The sequence below is a fragment of the Euprymna scolopes genome, chromosome 31 (assembly GCF_053919585.1).
Source record: "Euprymna scolopes isolate OS-2025 chromosome 31, ASM5391958v1, whole genome shotgun sequence".
Taxonomy (NCBI): Eukaryota; Metazoa; Mollusca; class Cephalopoda; order Sepiida; family Sepiolidae; genus Euprymna; species Euprymna scolopes.
The window spans coordinates 11,962,130-11,986,914 of record NC_136512.1 but is presented as its reverse complement, the minus strand read 5'-3'; the positions used below and the strand labels follow the sequence as shown (position 1 = coordinate 11,986,914).

The following is a 24,785-nucleotide window of genomic DNA, read 5'->3' as shown; positions in this document are numbered from 1 at the left end:
TAGAGACGTCAACTTGGAAAGCTCGACAAAAAGATTTCCTAATACGATCAGATACGTATGAAGAAGGTCGGGGATTACTGCGACCGAAACGTTGTAAAAACAAGACTCAAAATTTGAAGAGTAGCTGGAAGATTCCAAATAATTCTCTCTCTCTCTCTCTCTCTCTCTCTCTCTCTCTCTCTCTACACACACACACACACACACACACACACATATATATAACTGTACAGAAACTCAGAAAAACATTGGTTCCGTCGGTTTTTTCTGACCTTCTGTATAGTTTTAAATAAATAAATATTAAGCTCTTATATTGAAATTTTTTCTTTGGAATCGAGCACTTTAATGGAATTATTTACTCAAAATCAGTGAACAAATATATATATATATATATATATATATATATATATATATATAGAGAGAGAGAGAGAGAGAGAGAGAGAGAGTTAAAGAGAGAGAGAGAGTATTCCGGTTTAATCTAAGTCAGCCATCTTGCAATTGAAGAATTCTATTCGACCCTAAGATTTTTCCTTATAAATCTCTTGACATTAAACTAGCAGAAAGACCCGGCGTTGTTCGAGATTGAACGAGGATCAGCAATTGTTCCCCCTCCCCATACTTTTATTGTCATCGAAATTGGTGAAATCGCCCATGTTTTAATCAAATCGATTTATTGCCTGCTCTAGTTACCTCCCCCCTTACAGTGTATCGGGAGGAAGCTTCACATGCCTCTCGCGGTGACTTAGTACACAATATCTTGTAGTGTACATTGCACTGTAGAGAATTTACTTATGATTTTATAAATTTATTTGTAAATAACGGCTGCACTTAAAGTTGAAATTGAAAAAAATCAAGTGCCACTGTTCAATTGTGCTCTAAACAGAAAAATTCATTTCGAATGCACCTCTGTCTTATCCAATAATCGACTGTTAATTTTATTAAATGATTTTGACATAATCACTTGAATTAAAGTTAAACAAACAAAAATCAAGTATCATGGTTCAATTGTGCTCTAAGCAGAAACATTCATTTCGAATGCGCCCCTGTCTTATCAAAGAACATACTGTTGATTTTATGAAATGATTTTTACATAATCACTTGAATCAAGGTTAAACGTACAAAAATCAAGTATCAAGGTTCAGTTGTGCTCTAAACAGGAAAGTTTCTTTCAAACGCGCCCGTTTATTGCACAATACTCTACAGTTAATTTTATAGGCCGGACCTTTCTGCAGACACATTTATTTCAAACGGGGCCTTTATCTTATGCGATGATAAACCTTCCCCCTATCCATTTGTGATGCTAAATAGTATACAAGTGTTCAAATCAGACTTCCTTCTTTTAATCGGATTTTTCGATTATCGATTTTCGATACTTATCAGACGCATTCCCATACAAAGCATGCGTAAGTACCTTTGTGTGAAATAAAAAAAAATAGGCCCAGTCGTTTGCGAATCACTAGGGAATGAACTCACATACACCCAGACAAATTTCCTTTATATATATATATACAAAAGTATATATGCGTAAACTTTAAGTATTTACTTCAAAAGGGCTCAATACGTAGGTAGAGCTAGTTAGTAAGTTATAAAATTTATATGGCAATTAAGCTACACTGAATATTCCGCGTTTCATCCACTCTAGGATTCTAGGCGCATAAGCCTGAAGAATACTAGAATGGATGAAACGCGGAATAATCAGTGTAGCTTAATCGCCATATACATTTTATAACTTACTATATATATATATATATATATATATATATATATATATATATATATATATATATATATATATGGCAATTAAGCTACACAAAATATTCCGCATTTCATTCTCGTGAGAATTCATCAGGTTTGAATGAAACGCGAAATATTCTGTGTAACTTAATTGCCATGACGTATTCTCACGAGAATGAAACGCGGAATATTCTATGTAGCTTAATTTCCATATACATTTTCATAACTACCTAGCTCTACCTATGTATTGAGCACTGTTGAAAGAAATACTGAAAAAAATACGCATAAATTATATCTTCGTATAATAATTTATGTGATTAAATGAAGTCGTGGAAATGCATTCATCTGCCAAAGATCTAGTTCTTTTTCATATTCTTTTAAACAGTCATTTTAATTGATTCCCTATTAGTTTTTGTCGGTTTTCATATGGAATGATCATCTTTAGTGAACTATTAAGTGTGATTCTATTCATGTAGATAGTCTACATGATTTACATTTGCGAAATATTTGCGTAAAAAGCTTATAGAAAACACAAACCTCTTTCTATGTATATTTATGTATTCGTATATATTTTAGTTTTTAAAAATTTGCCTACTAAACTCCTCCGTCAGTTTTTGGTCTATAGATATGAAACTTTATATATAGGGTACTCGAACCCACACGAAACTTTATATTTGAGTTTTAGCCGAGGAAAATCAGTGCAAAATGTTAAAATTAAAAAAATATAATTTATCAGATGAAGGTCGAACGACGGCATTACTAACGAGAGCACGTGTAAGATAATAGCTATTGGTTAATGGTTTCATTTTTAGCTTTGCAGCAAACATGTCTTCATAGATTAGGTATTAACGTCAAAGGATAACGTACATCGTAAGCCAAATGTTTTGGTTTCCATTTTCAGTGGTGGTGCATGAGTCATCTTTTTTATCTTTTAAAATCATTTATATATATATATATATATATATATATATATATATATATATATATATATATATATATATATATATATATATATAGTAAATTCGAAGTACAACAGAATTGTAATGGTTTAAAAGCGAAGTGGGGCATTTTTTTTATCCTTATAAAAAAAGATCGACTATAATGTAAAAAGAAACAGGATCGACTAAAAATAAGAAAAATAAATTGAAAAGGAGGAAGATCGACTAAAAGGGGGAGAAAGAGAAAAGAAAAGGGGGAATGGTGAAGAAACTTGAAGTACTTTTAGCCGACTGTCTTCAGAAGTAAATGTCGGAATGAAGTAATGTTGGCATGAAGTAATTTCTATGAGGGGGGGGGGAAACACCGCGTAGAAATTAACCTGGTGGCGCCTGTTTAAAAACGTTCAACGAACGTATGTGGTCCATCTGTTTGCAAAAAACAGGTCTGCAACAGTTTATTGTAAGGGCCTCCAAGAATCCGAGATGTTGAAAAGACCTAGCCCTGTGCAAAATAGAGAACCACTCCGGTGTGTACTCACTCGCACATTTATTTGAACTGGTCAAGTGATCACCGATCGCGGTAGCAGAAACACGTGATCGTGCAGAGGAGTCTAACCTACCTGTCGTATATATGAAGGGACATGTTGGGAAATTCTGACCTCCAATCTGTGATTCGTTCTGCCCACGTAGTCAGCTATATATATATATATATATATATATATATATATATATATATATATATATATATATATATATATATATATATATATATATATATATAGTCTTGAAAGTGTATTTAAAATCTTTAATACTATTAAAACTGTCAGTAAGATAATTTATTTCCTGCATCGTTGAATAGTTTTACTTACATGAACAAACCAATGTTCTTAAAAGGTTGGTTGGTTGGTTGTTTTTGTTTTACAGCATATCAACCCTTTTCGGGTTATTTAATGCCGAATCCAAAGATTTTGAAGAAATCTTTTTTAATAGAATATATTTGTTGTTTTCAAGTCGGTTTCTATTTAACCCATAGTTGGAACGCTAACAGGTACTACCACTCGGGGCAAGAGTGGACCTGGGAGCAATGGTAATTAAAGGGTGGCTCCACACTCCCCAAAACCCACAAGCTGGGGCCTCACTGGATATAGTTTAAGGAGCCCCATTGAGGGACTTTTACCCTCTGCAGGGGGGGGGCAGTCGGTGTATTCTAATGCCCCACCGACAGGGCCGTTCTTAAAAGGATCATCAGCTGTTTACCATATGAACAAACATATGAACAAAAATAGTTTTGATACTGGACCTTCAGATAAATAAGGCTAACCAATTCATGTCATTTAAAAAATCATTTCTTAATTAATCTGCCTATTATTTACAATATATATATATAGTTATTATAAATATACAATCATCCACATGCAGTACTGTTTCGTTGTATCACAACTCATTAATGCGGCGAGACTAACACCTTTCTTTAGCCGTGGATTGAACCTACAACTATCGCGTTGATAGTCGGAAATTCTAACCACTCGACCATGGATCAGTGCTCATAAACAACCTCATCAAATGTTCGTTAACTAAACACTCGCCCATCGCTTTTACAGTGCTCGCGCTGCTAGTTTATTTACAGCAAACGTCGCTTATAGCCAAATAAGCAGCAAGTTTGATACATTTACGACAGAGGGGGGATTGTTTATCTGTTTTCAATCTTTGCTTGTGCGCCCATGTAACATATTATATGGGCGCCTTGACTTACTTCAACCATGTGCTAGACGGCAATTTCTGTTTAATTAATTAATGAATGTTAGCCAGATAAAATTGCGTGACGAACCTATTTCAAGGGTTTAGGAGACAAGAAAATTCAAATAGCAAGTCAGACACGCCTCACTATCTGAAACGTATTCAGAATTAGATTCTTCACTCTATTTTCTTAATGAGACGATTTCTTTCTCTTCTCTGATTTTGTTTATATACTAATTGATACGTTTTTTTTTCATTTTGCTTTATACTTTCCAGTTTGAGACGTTTTCTGTCTACTTTAAGTTTTTGTCTTCATCGATAGAAACATTATTTTATATGCATTTTTAAAATTCGTTTAGCACCTCAAACAAGGCATATTGTCACTTGGACGTGGGGGATTAATATTTGGGATCGTGTACAAAAGAGGACTACATGGGAAGCTGAGTCGCGAGATATTTGCGTTACATTGAAACTTCCGTGTGTAAGCATAGTCAGGGAAACAATAAACAGGGAGGGAATTCCAAAGTCTAGCTGTTAGCGAGATGAAGCTATTAGAGTAGAAAGCTTTCCGGAATCTACAGACCTCAACAGTGAAGGGGTTCGATTCTGCTGCATTGTTGGAGATGGGACAAGAAATTGTGTAACAGAATGCTGACGCACGGATGCAAATGCATACGAAATGCGAAATGACGTCACTAAGGAAATGGACCATAAAAGAGAAAATTGAGCACGTTAGAGAGACGATCACGTGAGAGACGCCACAGTGGTAATGAAAAGTCACGCGTTACGGGAGAATGAGGAACTAAAAAGTAAGTTCAAGTTATTCTTTTGAAGAAGTGGTCGTGCTGCCCTCTAATCGCCCTTCTGTATCATATTTTCAGGGTCATAGATGATGTAAGAGACATAAAACCGATGTTATTATATTTTAAATTATTCTTTATTTTATTTTGATATTTCGAATAGTCCTTTGCTCTTTGTCAAAAAAAAAAAAAAAAATGAAACGAAACGAATAAAATTAATCCAAATGAAAAACTTTGAGAATACTGGAAATTTAATCTTTGGGCCGCGTTCATTCTTTGCCACAGCGTTCATGATTGCTCACGCGAAATATCGCAAGCATTTAATAAGGCGGAACGTTGTACAGTAAATCCTCGGAACACGGCATTAAAAATTGGTAACAAAGTACAATACAGTATATAATACACATGTATATAATCAAATAACATTATAAATAACACCGTAACACGGGGCAAATATCGTAACCAGGGGCCGGGAAAACATCGTATTTCAAATCGTAGCCTGAAAAAAACGAATTCTAGGGCCACCGTATACCGGGGTTCTACTGTATACGTTTTTTAAAAAATTAAACGCGCCTGCGTTCGTCCCAACAGGCATCAAAATCATAAGCAACTGATCTCAACATCGATATATATATATATATATATATATATATATATATATATGTGTGTGTGTGTGTGTGTGTGTGTGTGTGTGTGTGTGTGTGTGTGTATGTGCGGAACTGTCTCTATCAAACTCTTCTGTCATTTTTTGGTCTAAAGACTAGGAACTTGATATATAGTAGACATGGCCTTGTGGAATAAATTCGATTTGGTTTTAGTCGGTAAAAATAGCTGCCAATGAGTCAAAATTATTAAAAAGTATGGGAACTTGGCAAGCGTAAGTTGATTAAACGTGATATTTCTTCGCATGCGTATATATATATATATATATATATATATATATATATTTTTACATAGACGTCAGCACTTATCAAGGCCGATAGGCCACTCAAGGATAAGGGTTAAAGAGTGTAGAGTAGTCAAAAGGACAATATAGTAATCGATAGTAATGGAAGTTCGGTAAATTTGTTAACCTAAGTGGAACGGCTCATCAGAAACTTGTTCACGTTGGACTTGAAGACAACCATATTATAGACAGCTGGAAAGCAGGAAAACGGAAGACAATTCCACAGGCGTGCAGTTCTAAGGAAGAAACTTTGATCATGAAATCTATGTTTAGGTTTAGGCACAGATAAAGAGTGGGGAAAATTATTGATAATGTTTTCAGCTAGTCTAGTGTTTCTTGTGAAAGTTTGGCGAGGGGGGACCATAGATTGAAGCTCAGTCGAACACTTTCCATGAAAATAACGATAAAGCAGAGACAAACTCGCAACACCAACGGCATTTTAAAAAGTTTTTATATAGTTATGGGCTTAGTTAAGACGATACCAAATAAAGCTGGAGATCTATATGTTTTGGTTTCAATTGAATGCACCAAAATCATATCAATCAATCAAGTTGTGGACCGGAGCGTTGTCCTGCAGGAGGAGGATACCTTTGCTGATCTTGCCCCGCCTCTTGATTTTGATAGCTTCCCTTAATTTACTCAAAAGTGAAGCATAATAGGCTCCTGTAATTGTGGTACACTTTGCTAGGAAGTCTGTCATCCCCACTCTGTCCTGGTCCCAGAAGACTGTGAGCATGACCTTGCCAATGGAGGGCTGCACTCTTGCCTTCTTTGGAGGTGGTGAGTCCAAGTGCTTCCACTGCATTGACTGGGCTTTGGTCTCTGGATCATAGTGATGGACCCAGGTTTCATCCTGTGTAATCAGTCTTTTGAAAAACTTTGACTCATCTTCTTGGCACACCTCCAAATTCATCCTCGAGCATTCGACGCGTTATCGCTTCTGGAATGGTGTGAGCAACCTGGGAATCCATCTGGCAGACACCTTATGCATATGCAAATGGTCATGAATGATAGTTTCCACAGACCCTGTACTAATTTTGACATCTTGGGCTATGTGGCGAATAGTAATGCGCCGATCTTCCAAAATGGCAGCCTCAACTTGACGGACAGATGCCTCATCAATGGCAGAAGGGGGCCGACCAGGTCTGGGAGCTGTTTCACAGACTTTCGGCCATGTTTGAATTCACGATGCCAGTGTTTTACAAGGTCATATGATGGGGCATTATCACCATAAGTTTCTTTCATTTCGTCAAAAGTCTCCTGTGTTGTGCGTCCTTTCAAATACAAAAACCGGATCACTGCTCAAAATTCAACAGGCTCCATTTCACACCTGACTCAGTTCAAACACCTGTAAAACAGATACCACAATTAGTTCAGAGCTGTAATTTGCCACATAACCCGTAGAGATATAAATCATTGCACATGGAAAATTTCAGCTAGATCAGACGACTGGAAGTGGGTCAAGGGCATTACTTATTGCACATCCCTCGTATGTATATATAGCTTAGGGAGTTAGGAGAATAGAGCAAATTCAATTCTATAAGAAGAGACTTATCGGGATAAGATAAAGCTCAATAAATTTCATTGGAGCTTATATAGGAAACAATAGGAGTGGAAAAAGACTTCACAAAGACTATATATATTTGTGAATATAGAATGGTGCATTTATTTAATAAGGGTATACAAACATTTAGTTAGGGGATAAAGGGGACTCTTTATACCAAGGTATTTCGAAGCCCAATGCTTCTCATCAGATGAGTAGAGAAGATGCTAGGTAACATAATGGGGATGTGACGTCTAGCATGGGATTCATGTGAAACGAAATAAATAAATATAAATATTGATACCCCCCTAACAATATCAATATTTTCGTGAGTTATTTCACTCCTGATGAATCCCAGTCTTGGTCTGCCAAGATGTTCATAATATAGGTTCTTATTAAAAAAAAATAGCCGCTGAAAGAGAGGACATCAACTATATTATAAAGACCAATTTGTATATGAATTCGTATAAATCTGTCATTCATCGCACAAAAGTTAGTGAGTAAAATAAATGTGTTTTTGATAGTCCCCGGACAAAACCTTTACAAACGCTGTCGGGAAGCGGAAAGCAAACAGTCAGTCGGACAACCACCGCCGTTTGAAATTAATTCGGATTTTTTCCTGTCGAATTCGGAAGTCTGCACAGAATTTCGGACGGAACTCTTTATCTAATCGACGGGGATAGTATGTACTCGTTCCGTCAACCATATAGATATCCTAAGTAATTCGCAGTTATATTTTGAGTGTCGCCCACACTGAGGATTAAATCTTCAACCCCCAGAATAGTGTAACCGTTACAACTGAACCACAGAAGAGACATTATTTCCATGGCAGGTGCTCCTCTGAACTCCAATCTCTGGTCCCCCCTCGACAATCTTTCACGAAAAACACCCGTCTAGCTGAATCCACTGTGAAAAATTTCCCCCACTCTTTATCTGTGCCTAACTCAAAACGTGGATTCCATGAACAAAGCTTCTTTCTTAGAACTGCACGCCTGTGGAACTCTGTTCCGTCTACCTGCTTCCCACCTGACTACAACTTAGATGTCTTCAAGTCCAACGTTAACAAATTCCTAATGAACCGCCCCCTTAAGTAAACACTTCATCAAATCTCCACACTAACGTAATGTACAATAACCCTTATCCCTGAGTGGCTTCCGAGCCTTAATAAATGGTGACCTCCATGTAAAAAAAAAAAAAAAAAAAAAAAGTACTTTATCCACTCTGCCACGGATCATTGAACAAGGACGGGAAAGACTGACAAGAAATGAATATATGAATAAATTATTATAAAAGATAATTGTGTGGCAGTTTTGCATATCATTTCGTTTATATTCGTGAAACTGTTTTACAGACATCAAACAGCAGCGTGCGCCATCTTGCCGCAACGAAAAGACAGTTAATACCAGCAAAAAGCTCAGTCATTTGTCCGTATATCTTTGTTACTGAGATATGAAATGATATATAAGACAAGGTCAGGTAGATAATCAACCCTCGGACGTGTTTGTGTCCATAGAGACACAAATCGCACAACCTCTGACAGGCTTTATTAACCGGCTAGACGCTGGGCATTCGGAATGAATTTGGAAAAATATCCTCTACTCTTGAATAAACGTTTATTTCATTTTCTTTAGCTGGCCAAAAAGGATCGTTAATTATGAGTAAAAAATCAAAAATAATTATAATTTATGAATAAAAAAACGGAATATAATTTATGAATGAAAAATAAAAAGCATTACAAATTATGAATAAGAAATCAAAAAAGGATTATAATTTATGAATAAAAAATAAAAAAAAGATTATAATTTATGAATAAAAAAACGGAATATAATTTATGAATGAAAAATAAAAAGCATTACAAATTATGAATAAGAAATCAAAAGGATTATAATTTATGAATAAAAATAAAAAAAAAGATTATAATTTATGAATTAAAAATCAAAAAATGTTCTAATTTATGAATAAAAAAACGGAATATAATTTATGAATGAAAAATAAAAAGCATTACAAATTATGAATAAAAAATCAAAAAGGATTATAATTTATGACTGAAATATCAAAAAAGATTATAGTTTTTTAATGAAAATTTAATTACTGACGTAATTCAATGATTTTATTTGAATATAAGTGCGAACATAGGTTGTTTCTCTCATTTTTTTAATAAAGATTGTATACTAGTTAAAAATAGTAGAGCAGCAAAGTACGAGAAATAACTTTGAATTAAGTGCAATACTTTTATTTTGTCAAATGTTGAATTATATATTTGTTGAATGATTTCTTAATAATAGTTAAAGTGAACGTACGTGTGCGGGCGCATCAAGATATGGATAGATAGATAGATAGATAGATAGATAGATAGAGAGAGAGAGAGAGAGAGAGAGAGAGAGAGAGAGAGAGAGAGAGAGAGAGGGGATTAAGAGAGTAAAGGAAAAGAGAAAAAATGGCTTAGTTTTAAAATAGATTGATTTTTTTTCATGTTTTCCTCATCGATTAGTTTCATCGATTAGTTTTATCGATTAGTTTTGTCTGGTTCATTAGTTTCATATTTTGTCTCATCATTTAGTCTTGTCAATTGATTGATCTTTTTTATCGATTAGTTATTTTTTTTTCTTATTGGCTTGTTTCGCCTAATTGATTAGCTTTTCTTTTCGATTAGTTTTGTCTATTCTCATCGATTAGTTTCGTCTTGTCAATTGATTTGATCTTTTTTATCGATTAGTTTTGTATTTTCCTTATTGATTTGTTTCGCCTAATCGATTTGTTTTCTTATCGATTAGTTTTGTCTATTTTCATTGAATAGTTTCGTCTTGTCGATTGATTAATATAATCTTTTCTATCGATTAGTTTTGCCTTTTTCTTATTAATTTGTTTCGTCTAATTGATTAGTCCTTTTATCGATGAGTTTTGTCTTTTCTCATGGATTAGTCTCGTCTTGTCAATTGTTTGGTCTTCTTTATTGATTAGTTCTGTCTTTTTCTGATTGATTTGTTTCGTCTAATCGATTAGATTTTCGTATCGATTAGTTTTATCTATTATCATCTATTGTTTTCGGTTCAATGATTTCAAGTAGTAAGCAAGCATTAAATTGCGTAGCAATAGCAAGAGAGGGGAAAACCAACTAGTTTTCGAATCTAAACCTATCGCTTGAACAGAATTCAATACTATTCGATACAATATAAGTTATTTCTTCTGTCCTATCTCTATAACTAAACATGACCGTCGGCCCCCAATTAGCTTTGCCATTAGCTTTACCCTTAACCTTATGCTTATAAAATGATAACTGTAAGGAAATAAACGTTTTTTTTTTCGCCGTATGAAAAATCAATTAAAATCATTACGTGAATGAAATAAAAGATTGTATTATTTTTTTTGTTTCGTCATTTCTGAAAACGTGCCTGTTGCAAAGGGCATCAGACTAATTACTGTAACCTTAATAAGAAGTAGAAAACAAAAAGAAAACCTTTATCTTTAGATGAATGCAATTATGGGAGGTGGCCGTTGTAAAGTATATAATGACGGGGACTGATGACCTGAGGTAGCGTGTTCGAATCCTCCCGTCTCCATAGCATCACTTTATAGTGAGTAAAACTATTTTGTATGCATATATATATATATATATATATATATATATATATATATATATATATAAACTGTTTTTAATTTCAACCTGTTATATATATATATATATATATACACACACACACACACAAGGAAACAGGACTATATATATATATGGCAAAAATAGTAATTAGTAAAACCTGAAGAGAGTGCTCAATACTATTGCAGAGCAAATATGCGTTTTATTTTTTATTACCGTTTTATCTGTTCAGTTATCTTGGCCTTTTGGCCAAGATGAAAGTGTAGTATCTGTTCCGGCAGATACTGCAAGCTATGACTAGCTAGGACTAGCTATGACTAGCAAAGACCAGATGTGGGGGCAACCCCACATGCCTGACCTTTAACCAGCTCCCATTTCCCACCTCTCGGGAGCTGGTCCCCTTTTTCCCTTCCCCCTCCCTTCACTCCTCACATTAAAAATCGGCCTTGTGCCTAATTTGCTCGGTGGGGGAGCAAATAAATACCATCTTGGTCTTTTGGCCAAGATCAAAGTGTAGTATCTGTTCCGGCAGATGCTGCACTTAAGATAATTTGTACCAGTCAATGGAGGGGAAACCCTCTATACTGGGACAATTATTATTTTTGGTAACCAGAGTGCCCCCTTTTTGCCTACTTTTAGGGGAGCTGGTTTTTACCTCACATTAAAAACGGCCTTGTGCCTAATTTGCTCAGTGGGGGAGCAAATAAATACCATCTGTTCTTCAGATGCTGCACTTCATTTTCTTGTTCTCTTTCGGTGGAGGAGAAATCCTTCACGACTGAGACAATTTTTATTTTTGCCTTTTCTCCACGTTAAAAAACGACCCTGGTGTCTAACTCTGTCCCGTGGGGAGGCATAGTAAATAGGTACATATGTTTCTGTTGCCGGACTATATTTACGATCCAGCAGCCTCGTCAGACCTTACAGAAACCTTACATTTGCCTTGCGTTTACAGTCAGCAGTTCTATCGATCTACCTACTTATTTATTTATTATTTTTAAAACAGTAGTTTACGTACATGCATGTTTTGGGGCCCTACCCCTCTTCAGCGTAACTTGACTGTTATTAGGACTCGAACCCTGGATCTTATGTATTTCAGTCCAGCGTCTTATCAATTACGCTATGATGCCAAAGACGATTTACTGTTTTTATCGTTTATATATTCAAGCAGTTTTTTTGTTTTGATTTTTTTAAACGAGGGATAGGGCCCCGAAACATTCATGTCATGTACGTAGATTACCGTTTTAAAAATAAAAAAATAAATAAATAAATAAAAATATTATTTGTTTACGTCCAAAATAAAAAATGGGCAATTTCTAACAAATACATCCGATCTTCATGGTGAAGACGCTAACCTCAATATCGTTTAAAAAAAACAACAACAAAAACTACGTAAATACATAAACGATAAAAACTAAACAGTAAATAGTCTATAGCGTAATGGATAAGACGCTGGACTGAAATACATAAGGTCCAGAGTTCGAATCCTAACAACAGTCAAACTACGCTGAAGAGGGTTAGGGTCCCGAAACATGCATGTACGTAGATTACTGTTTTAAAAATTAAAAAAATAAATAAATAAATAAAAATATTATTTGTTTACGTCCAAAATAAAAAATGGGCAATTTCTAAAAAATACATCCGGTCTTCAAGGTGAAGACGTTAACCTCAATATCGTTTAAAAAAAATCAACAACAATAAACTACACACACACACACACACACACACACACATATATATATATATATATATATATATATATATAGTGTCCTAAAAGAAGCTGACGGATTTGAAATTTAACTTCAACTTAAAAGTACCAACCTATGATAAATATCGACTCCTTGATGGTGTAATGACTCATGATGACTTTCGTAGTGTTAATCTAGATGCTCTGAATTCTTTTTACGCTAATTTGATGCTTCTATTGTTCTATCTTATATTTGATCAATTCAGCTTCTTTTGAGACACACACACACACACACACACACACACATATATATATATATATATATATATATATATATATATATATTACATAGGCATAACCACTTATCAAGGCCCCAAAACCACTCGAGGATAAGGGTTAAGAGTGTACAGTAGTCAATTGGAAAATATAGTAATCGTTAGTAATTGAAATTCGTTTAATGTGTTAACTTAAGTGGAACGGCTCATCAAGAACGTGTTCACGTCGGACTTGAAGACAACCATATTGTAGTCAGCCGGAAAGCAGGAAAACGGAAGACAATTCCACAGGTGTGTAGTTCTAAGAAAGAAGATTTGTTCATGGAATCTACGTTTAGGTTTAGGCACAGATAAAGAGTGGGGGAAATTATTGATATATATATATATATATATGCATATATAGATATAGATAGATATAGATATATATACATATATATATATGCATATATATACATACATATATATATATACATAAATATATATTCATACATATATAGATATATAAGTATATTCGTATGCTATAACATTTTCATCTTAAATTCTTCGCAATTATGAATTATGCGGAATGTGGAAAATATGCATAAATAGAATTCAGTAAGAGAAGCGTGCAAAGACGTAGCACTCCTTCTAAGCCAAGCCTGGGTCTCATTAGACTTGTGGCCCGACGCCGATTCCTGCTGCCACATCCAGGATCTGCGAGCAGCTAGTTGATCGAACCGTGATCACCACACTCTTCAGCACATCCAAGTACACGTTATTGTTGACTTTCAATGAGATGGCCCATCACTTGAAACCACACCAAAGACTGGAAACTTTGTTTTTATCACCCTGAGCACGTCCCTGTTATTTATGGCAATCCAGCGATGCATTTTAAGGGTGCTAGATATGGTTCTGTTGTCATAATTTGGATCGGTAGAGAGCATGAGTTATACAGTGGCGCATCTCCGATATCGCTTGTTGATCACTGTGCCATTTTCAGATGATAGAAGCTCCTATCGCTCTTGGGATTCGTACAAAACTGGCCAGCTAGTAAATAGTTTGCAACACAAAAAAAAGAAGAAGAAAAAAAGAAAACCGGTTTTCATCAAACGGAAATGGAATCATGTCATTTTTTTTTCTAGCGCGACAATTTTATCGTGCATTCCCGTAAAAATCATAAAAAAATAATTAGGTAACGCTTGTTTTACAATTGATATGCAAATTAGTCAACCTTCATGTAGTCGCTCCTATATCCATTACTGAGAAGTTCGTTTTAGTAATTTTTAAATGGTAAAAGTGGACTTTGATATTATCAATGCCAGAACAAGAAAAAAAACTCAAGTTCATACGTATATAGAAGATGTAGTTGACATTTACCACGTGAACTACAGTGAAAATAAAGTGACAAAGATATTTATGATTCTGCACAGAGTTTTCGTTGATTTATTTTAAGAGTTACGTAAAGGGTAAAAAAAATTACGTGATATCTTTCGAAGATATTGTGTGTTTTTTTTTTTGTCACATGATTCTGATCTGTGAGAATTTTTCTTTTCTCCCAATTTCTGTATCGCAAATGCATTCATCTTGGACGTTGTTTTAACTTATCGTAAAAATAAACACGACATAAAATATTTGTAAAGGATTTAGTCGGTGTTTTTTTAACCGCGTTTGTAACCCAATGGCCATTAGAACGAAATCTATCGCTAGATCAGATTTCCGTCTTATCGAAATATAATACGACTAAAGGATTCAGTTTGGGATCAACGAAAGTTGATGAGAATAGATTTATGTTTTTTTTTATGTCTGTTATTCTGATAATCCATCATTCCGTCATTCGAATATTCTTTGTAATTTTTCTCCAAATTGTTGCAGTAGTTTTCCACGATAATTTGCATCAAGTTATCAAAACATAGAAGCAGCAAATTGACGGAGACAGATTTCTTGGGAAAACTTCAGATTTTTCTAATATTGAGTTGATATAGGCCTCGATTAGGATTTTCATATTTTTTTTTTCTTTTTGCTCAAAATTCACAAAAAATTGTTTCTGAAGCAAGTAATACAAGAAATTTCCGATATATATATATATATATATATATATATATATATATATATATATATATTCGTGACCAAAACACAACAACATGGCCACTTATATACTGACGAACATTAAAACAAATTTTCTAATGCAACTCAATAAGGACTATCCACCTTACTTACTATAAAAATGCTAGTTTTATTTTGGTGTCTTAAACTTATACCCCCTCTTTTTTGCTGATGAAGAAATTATATTCGAAAACAAAGTCTTTGTCAATTATTGTCGATGTTTATCGTCAATTTTAATAAAATGAATATCGTTTCCGAAACGATCGTACACTCAATTTGATTTTTTTTGTTCATCCTTTTAAAACTGATTAATAATTCACAATTATTAATCTTTATACGCAATATTAATATAGCTCTAGGAAAAATATAATAATTGAGCTTATTATATATCTAGAGTATTATGAGCACTGTTCTTTTAAGGTATTTATACATTGAAATAAACTTTGATCTTTAGACTCCAGGTTTAATCTATATATATATATATATATATATATATATATATATATATATATATATATATATATATATATATATATATATATATATATATAAAAGCGAAAATGTATGTATGTATGTATGTATGTATGTATGTTCGCTTTTTCTGTATGTCAACAAAAGGCTTTTTTCAGAGAAGCGGTCGCTCGCTCCACAACTTTTTAAAACTTTTTATATCACATATAAATCGTAATATCTCACAGTTAACAACGAAGCTCGCCTGTCTATTTAATTTGCTCGATTTCGGGAAGATAAATATTCAATATTTGTCGCTCGCCGCATGTGGGTTAGTCTTTTTCCTATAACATCTTGGGGGGGGGGGCGTTTAGCAGTAAATGAATACTATCCCGCAGTCAAACTTGACCTCATTAACTCATTAAAATGGGCACCTGCTAAATCTAAGTAATTAAATAAATTCGAACATGTTTCCGTTAGCATGTCGCGGGGCGGGGGTGCAATGGTTAACTTGGCACGTTATTTGTTTTGTTTTTTTTACACTTTAATTTACAACTTTGCCTCAACGATTCGGGTTCGATCCTCATACTTACTTTTTTGCCCCCCCCCCACCTCCAAACACCCAGGCAACGCCGGGTACCCCTCGCTTGTCCCTCTATAATATATATATATATATATATATATATATATATATATATATATATATATATATATATAGTCATCCTTTTTATGCAAGTGTGCCCAATATCACGCGCGCAACAAGAAAGATGTTTAATCATTTCCGTGGCGAGATTTTCCGTCTCTAATATCCGTGAGCTATGTCGCGAACATCAATACAATATCCTGTTTTTCTAACTAGACGAGAAAAATAAAAACACTGTCTGTCTGGATTTTACTCAATGACCGGATATGAACATTTTTTCGCTTTATTTTGATTTTCTATTTCGTCTAACCTTTTTAATTTTATCAGTTATATAATATTTTTCTATTATCCCTAATTACAAAAACAATATGAATAAACACATCATATTTACCATTTACTAGTAGATGGACACGGCGTTGTCATGCTAAGTGAAGTCCGATTTAATTTATCTGTTGTTTATTCATTTATTTTGTATTGCTTTCTGTTTAACGCAATTTTTAGTTAAAGAGCTAGATTTGCCGGGAAAAGTCAGTTTCTGACAAATATGGAGCTTCTATGAGTCTCCATAGAATTTTCTTCATTATTTTTATCTAAAGTTCATTAAAAGTTATGTCTATAGAATATGCAATACAGGAATATATATGTATTGTTATTCATCGGACTACTGTTTTAATATATAACCTCCGACCTTCTTCAGGTTTATCTTGTCGAACTCGGGAATGTTTCTGTCGAACTCCGGAATTTGGACGGAATTTCGACCGGAGCCCTTTATTTACTTCACGGGGGTAGCGTGTTCTTGTTCCGTCAGCCATGACTGGATAGAGGTCCTAAGTAATTCGCAAATTTATATTTCGGTCGCCCACACTGAGGATTGAACCTTACTCCTGAAGGTTGAAGTATCTGTTCTGATGCTACCCTTCACCTTTTCTGTTCTCGGTCGGCGGAGGAGAAATCCTTCATGGCTGAAACAATTTTTATTTTGGATCCAATCCAGAGTGGCCCCTATTGGGGAGCTGGATTTTTACCCACAAGATTACATGTTGAAATAATACAGAAATTACATTTAAAGTTTTGGATTTTCTGTTCTTTTATGTGCATTTCTCCCCATGTTTTTCATCAAAATGTGTAGCGTATTTTCATCAGTTACATGATTAGGAATCCTATACTCCGCTATAGTCTTCGTTTTCATATCAGTGCAGAATACATGAATATGAAAATGAAGTTCACATAACTAAGGAAATAATCTTATCATGATGTGAACACTGGTTAAAAACTAAGAAGATTTAGTAAACATCTATAATATTAAATCAGGGGGATTTAGGAGGGGACATTACTATTATTATTATTATTATTATTATTATTATTATTATTATTATTATTATTATTATTTCACTCACTATGAGTTGTCTCACAGGCTATCATCAGTGATCGCTCAATGGCAGTAACCTATGGTGTTCGCTGGAAACCGAGTGACAACAATTCTCCCCAGGTTTCCAATGTTCTCCACCTCTTGACCACTCGTGCAGATGATTGCACGTTATCGCAACAGCCGTTTGCCATTGATTTCTCGTTGGCATCGGCCATTGGTGTTTCCTGGTGTTTGGGTGACAAAATATCCCCCAAGGTACCAGATAATAATAATAATAATAATAATAATAATAATAATAATAATAAAAATAAAAATAATAATAATAATAATAATAATAATAATAATAATACTGGTGATTGTGCAGTGTACGCATCGTGCTATATTTTAAATAGTATTTCCAAGTTAAATAAAATTTTTATGGTATCTTTTTTTTTCGTTAAATCGTTAGGTGAAAGTGCGGAATAGTTAGAAAGCCCCTCCCCCTGTAAGAATGGCTTTCTAAATAACGTTATTATTTCAGCAGGGCGCGTACAACATTTACTCGGACTTCACGGGGAACGTAGACCCTGTCTAAGCGGTGTTTTTATTTAATGATTGCTCCCTGTAAGCGCATGCGCAAAATGTTTTCTTTCGTTTATTTAATCACGAAGACTTTTTTGCAGCTACTATTTGAGGCCAAACAGGGGTGAAACATTATTTGAATATTTATGAAAAAATAATTTAACAACAAAATAAAAATCTTTAGTGGAGAAAATGATAAAAAAATTAAAACGAAATAAAAAAAAAACTAGAACGAAATAAAAGTATGAATCAAATTTACCCCCCCCCATAAACGAAAAAAAAAAAATTCAAGAAAATAAATAAATACACACACAATTTAAAAAAAAATGTGTGAGATATATACGAAGAAAGTGAAAGAAAACGCTTTCAAGGAGCAATCATCAAATAAAAACACCGTTTACCCAGGTTCCACGTTCCCCGTGAAGTACCCATTTATTTATAAGATAAAACACAAGAAAATATGTTAACTAAAATTTAATGTACTCTTTATTTTTACTTCATATCAAAACTTTAATTAAAACTTATTAGTTAATGAATTTTTAAGATGAATTTTTGTTCGTATGTGTCGATAGAGAACACAGAATTCCCTATTTAATTTCCCATTTCAGTCACGTAAATTATTTACAGTGGAAATGCTATAAAACAAACAAACTTTAGCTTTTAAATAATAAATTACACCCGGTTGCTAAAATATTGAATTAATCGATCGTTTTAGTTAAAAAAAAAAGTCGTGAAAAATGCTTCTAACTTTAAAATATTTGGAAATACTCAATGAAAAGTGTTATTTATTATTAAAAGAACGGACTGAAAAATATTCTCATATAAAAATTATTTGTTTTGCAGTTTAAAAAAATAAATAAAATGAAATATTCGATTTTCTTCGATAGACATGTAAGAAAATTTCAAAAACAGGTTCACTAACTGTTATCATTTGTTAGATTAAAATTACCCCAATGTGCAATTATATAATTTTCCAAATGGAGAATTGTTCTTTCTCTTTAGAAAAAAAAAATACATGCACGTTTGAATAACCTTCATAAAATTACGACAAGGGGTAACGAAAAATATTTTTATGACTATTAGCGTGTAAGGGGCAACGAAAAATATTTTTTATGGCTATTAGGCACCATATACCTACATGTTGCTCTGGTAATGTCGCCACGCTGTCATGTTCATCGGCTTTTACTCTCAGTAGCTTTGGTAGAGGCCTCTCTGCTTGAGCGATCATAAAATTTTTAAAATACACTTGTGGTGTTAAGTTGTATGAGGGTGTTAACTTTAGTCAAAATAGGGCTGAATTTTTTTCGAGTATCGATATTTATCGGAGGCATTCCGATACAAAACCAATCTACGAAGATTCTTTCCTAGACATAAAGTACATTGGTGTGAAATTAAAAAAAAGGGCTTAGCCATTTCAAAATCTATAAGGAAGAAACTCACACAAAGCCCCAGACAAAGTGCCTTATATTAATAGTTATTATTGTAGGCATGAAAGTACACCTATAAACATGCATGCTGTCTTTGGTTTATGTTAGGATCGAATTTACGACTTCCGTCTCTGCAGTTTGACACCGTACAAATGTGCCACGATAGGTTTCCACTTGAATGCGCGATTTTTTATCGCTTTTAAATTTAAGATTTGGTGTTGGCGTTTTTTTTTTTAGTGATATTAATATCTTAGAAATGCTGTTATTAGCGTGGGGGGGTCGTCGAGTTTTTATCTGTTTGCTAACTGTTTCACGAATGCGCATACGTGAATGGTTCACATGACAGATTCATTATGTTAAAAATAAGTAGGCTTGGAAACACGTTTTAACGGACGTGTAAAGCCGGCCTAATGGTTATTGTACTTGACTCACTGTCTTTAGGTTGTTGTTTCACTCTACGCTCGAGTATTTTCTTTCTTTCTTTTTCTTTACGTACTTTACTTACTTACTGAACTGTTTAGAAAAAAATAATAGTCATGTGCACACATGGCAGTTTCTGTATGAATTAAAATATAATATTTATATGTATTTTACGACAGGACAACGCCGGGATGCGTGCTAGCATTTAATACTTTAACCCTCTTTCCTTTTCGCCACAGACTTCCTTTTGTACGTTATTTTCGGAACACGACTTTCACTATTTTCCCTATTATCTTTCAATCTGCTAGCAGTGCGGGACCTATAAGATTAGTTTTTTTTGTGGACATTGTTCAAGAAGACGGGGCTAGTGTTTAGTGTACCAGCCGTGGTGTGGCAAGTTTTTGCTTATTTGTTTGTTAAGCGAGTCGGATCCGGCATAGAAGGCACGATGACGGTGCTTCAGAAAAATCTGGTCTTTATAAACAACGATAGTAGCAAACTTCAGAGGTTGCATACGAAGTCGGGGAAGGTTTGGCACAGAACACACTGACGAATAGCGTAGCAACGGCATTAACATATCCAATCGATTGACTTTGCGGTTTCGTGTCTGACACGTAATTGCTTGCCATATGCAAAGGTAAAGATGACCAGAAAACGACGGTACCTGATGCCGACTAATTGCTGGATTTTTACCAGAGTCCTATGAGTGTCCTAGTACCTATGTGTGTGCGAAATTTGTCCACCATGGAATGTCCTTCCAGGAACCAAAATCTAAGTAGTATAGCGCTGTCACCAATATTTCTTTCATTTGCCTGGTTTTGAAGTTTTGCTTCAAATCAAGCTTCCTTTTTATAATAGCATCCGATTTGTCATCCATTTTTAGATTCCATTATCCATTCTCTCTGTCCGCCATCTTCTTTAATTATTGGTTGTATCCAAACTATCTTCAATTTTTGCACAAAATAACGCGATTCCTGACTTTGTGATTAATAGTCGGCAATTTCCGATCTTTAAGCTTTGCGAATTGATTGCGTTCGGACGTTGTTCAGGCCGGAGGGCGGAGATCGCAATCAAGGAATTCTTCTGAAAGTGGGAAAGGCCCATTTGCATATTCTGTGTGTCACCAAGATAGTTTGGGTGATTTCGTAAACGACGGGGATTACTGTTCGAAATAATGGCGACGCAATTTTGGTTGCTTGTTAGAAAACCAAAATTCTTTGAGAAGAACATTTAAAGAAAATTCCAAGATTGAAAAGAAGGGAAAAACAGTTGAGCAACGAGGTTCAAAGAACGTGGTTAGAAAGAAAGAAAGAAAGAAAGGAAGGAAGGAAGGAAGGAAGAAAGAAACCATTAAAAGAAGGGAGAGGGTATGTTGAGTACCGAATGCGAACAAATGAAACTAAGAAAGGTTGAGAGGAAAGGAGAAGAGGAGAAAGTGAGAGGGGAGAATAAGAGGGGGCAAGTAAATAAAGAAAGTATGACTAAAACCAAGCTTCTCTCTTTGCATCATCAACGCTCTGATCCCCATCTGGCATCAAGTGAAATGAATCGCTCTCAACTTGGGGAGGCTCAACCTTGATTATTACTCCTGACATGAAATGGAACACGTACATCAAATCTGTTGCCAAGATCGCTGGAGAAATGGTGGTATCCAGTAGATATCTCATTGCTGATGCAATTCTCTACCTATATAAGAGCGAGGTACGTCTAAGGATGGAGTACTGTTGCCACACCTTGACAGGAGCTGCTAGAAATGACTTATCCTGCCTTGACAGAGTTCAAAATAAACTTCGAAGCCTAGTGAGGAATGCCCTTTTCTCTTCCCTTGAACCTCTTTCTTACAGAAGAAACGTTGAAAGTCTGTCTCTGCTTTATCGTTGTTTTCATGGCAAGTGCTCGTCTGAGCTCCAATCCATGGTTCCCCCTCGCCAAACTTTCACGAGAAACACTCATCTAGCTGAAAACACTATCAATAATTTCTCCCACTCTTTATCCATGCCTAAACCTAAACGTAGATTCCATAAACAAAGTTTTTTACTTAGAACTGCACACCTGTGGAACTTTCTTTCATTTGCCTGCTCTCTGGCTGACTATAATATGGTCGTCTCCAAGTCCAACGTAAACAAGTTCTTAATGAGCCGTTCCCCTTAAGTAATCCAATTTACCAAATTTCCACTACTAACAATTACTACGTCACTGTCCTATTAACCCCTGTACACTTATTAACCCTTATCCTCGAGTAGCATCAGGGCCTTGATAAGTGGTGACTCCTTTGAAAAAAAAAAAAAGTATTGAGCACAGCCGGAATAATGAATACAAGAGCTTAAAATACAAGGAATATAGATAGATAGATAGATAGATAGAGAGAGATAGAGAGAGAGAGAGAAAGAGAGAGAGAGAGAGAGAGAGTAAAGAAAGGAGGAATGGAAATTGTTACGAAAAATGTTTAGAAAGAAGGAAAGAAAGAACATGTTGAAGGAATGAAAAAAGGGATATTGAGTATTGAGTGCGAACGAATGAAACTGAGAAAGTAAGTTGGAAAGAAAGAAAGAAAGAAAGAAAGAGCATGTACGTATGTGTGTGTGAGAGAGAGAGAGAGAGAGGGAGAGAGAGAGAAGGAGGAGAGAGAGAGATGTGGAAATGGGGAGAGAAATAACAGCTAAAGAAAGGGCGAAGGAGAAACTTATTCCAACATCATGTCATCTAAAACAAGATAGAAATAGAATATTGAAAAATATGTTGGATAAAGAAAGAGAGAGAGAGAGAGAGGGGGGGCTGAAGATGAAGAGAGAAATAAGACCTAAAGAAGGGATTTTTTCTACTTGGGAGTCTACACTTACCAAGGCCCAAAGGCCACTCGAGGATAAGGGTTAATGAATGTAAACTGATAGTGTAGTAATCGTTAACGGTTTGAATCGGGTAAAATTTGATTATTTATGGCGAAGGCTACACAAAAATTTGTTTACATTACAAAGCTACCATGTTGTATGCAACCGGGAAGCAGTTCAACGAAACAGTATTCCACAGGCGGGCAGTTCTGGGAAAGAAGCTTTGTTCATAGAATCTGCGTTTAGATTTAGGCACAGTTAGATAGTAGGGGAAATCGTATATAGTGATTGTAGGAAGACGAGTGGTTTTTGTGAAAGTTTGGTAGGGGGTAGACCATAGATTGGAGTTCAATCAAGCACTTGCCATGAAAATAACGATAGACCAGAGACAGACTCACAATTATTATTATTATTATTATTATTATTATTATTATTATTATTATTATTATTATTATTGCTGTGCCGATATACGGCACAATCACGTTGACACATCGGTTCTCGCCAGATTATCGAAGTTAAGCAACGTCGAGCCTTCCCAGTACCAAATGGATGACCATTTGGGATGTAAAATACTAAGTTGGGAAACTGGCGCTGTCTATCCTTCTCTCGAAGGTAGATGGAACTCTCTTCGTAGGCAACTCATCTAGTGATGGCGTCACGCTAAAAAATACCCTTGATAGCCTTGGCGAAGCATCAAGTATTCAGCTACCGACAAGATTTGAATTACACTACAAACTCGTGTAGTGAGTTCAATCTTGGCTGTACAGTATAATATATACTAATGTACAGTGTTATACTGTACATTAGTGTATATAGACTCGTACATTAGTGTACAGTATACTGTAGATTAATTAGTGTACAGTTTACTGTACATTAGTGTTATCATCATCATCATCATCATCATCATCATCATCATCATCATCATCATCGTACTGTGGTAAAAAATACAAGAAAATTTTTTAAAAAATATATAATATTCTTCCATGTTTGTTTAGGGAAGGGATCCCGTGAAGGTTGCCAACATCTTAAGTGAAAGTAATTTTTGTGGAACGAAATAGATAGATAGATAGATAGATACATACATACATACATACATACATAAATACATACATAATTACATATAGATACATAGAGAGATAGAGAGACAGACGGATAGATAGATAGATAGATAGATAGATAGATAGATAGATAGACAGATATATAAATAAATAGATAAATAAATAAATACATAGATAGATAGTAACATATAGATAGATAGATAGATAGATAGACAGACAGACAGATAGATAGATAGATAGATAGATAGATAGACAGATAGATGGATAAATACATAAATAAATAGATAGATAGATAGATAGATAGAGGGATAAATAGATAGATAGATAAATAGATAGATAGATAGATAGATAGATAGATAGATAGATAGATTGCCCGATACAATGGGTGCAATAATTATCCGATAAAAGCAAAAAGTTCATTTATATTCATTACTTGAAAACAAAAATAATAACAAAATGCTATCCTAATATATGTTTTTATGATAAATATAAATCTCGTATCAAAAATCATACAAACATGCATTAGAATAGCATTTTGTTATTGTTTTTGTTTTCGTGCAATAAAAATAAATCTATAAATGGATATTTATTGCACTCATTGTAAATAGATAGACAGACAGACAGATAGATAGATAGATAGATAGATAGATAGATAGATAGATAGATAGATAGACAGACAGACAGATAGATAGATA

At 34.5% G+C, this 24,785-nt stretch overlaps 1 protein-coding gene and 1 pseudogene across 1 annotated transcript in view; both read left to right on the top strand.

Annotated features, from left to right (window-relative positions):
- Nucleotides 1-24,785, top strand: part of LOC145255621 (sodium-dependent serotonin transporter-like) — a 192,713-nt gene that overhangs the window by 22,156 nt on the left and 145,772 nt on the right. The gene's annotated exons all lie outside the window — the stretch shown is intronic.
- Nucleotides 11,771-11,917, top strand: LOC145255975 (U2 spliceosomal RNA; annotated as a pseudogene).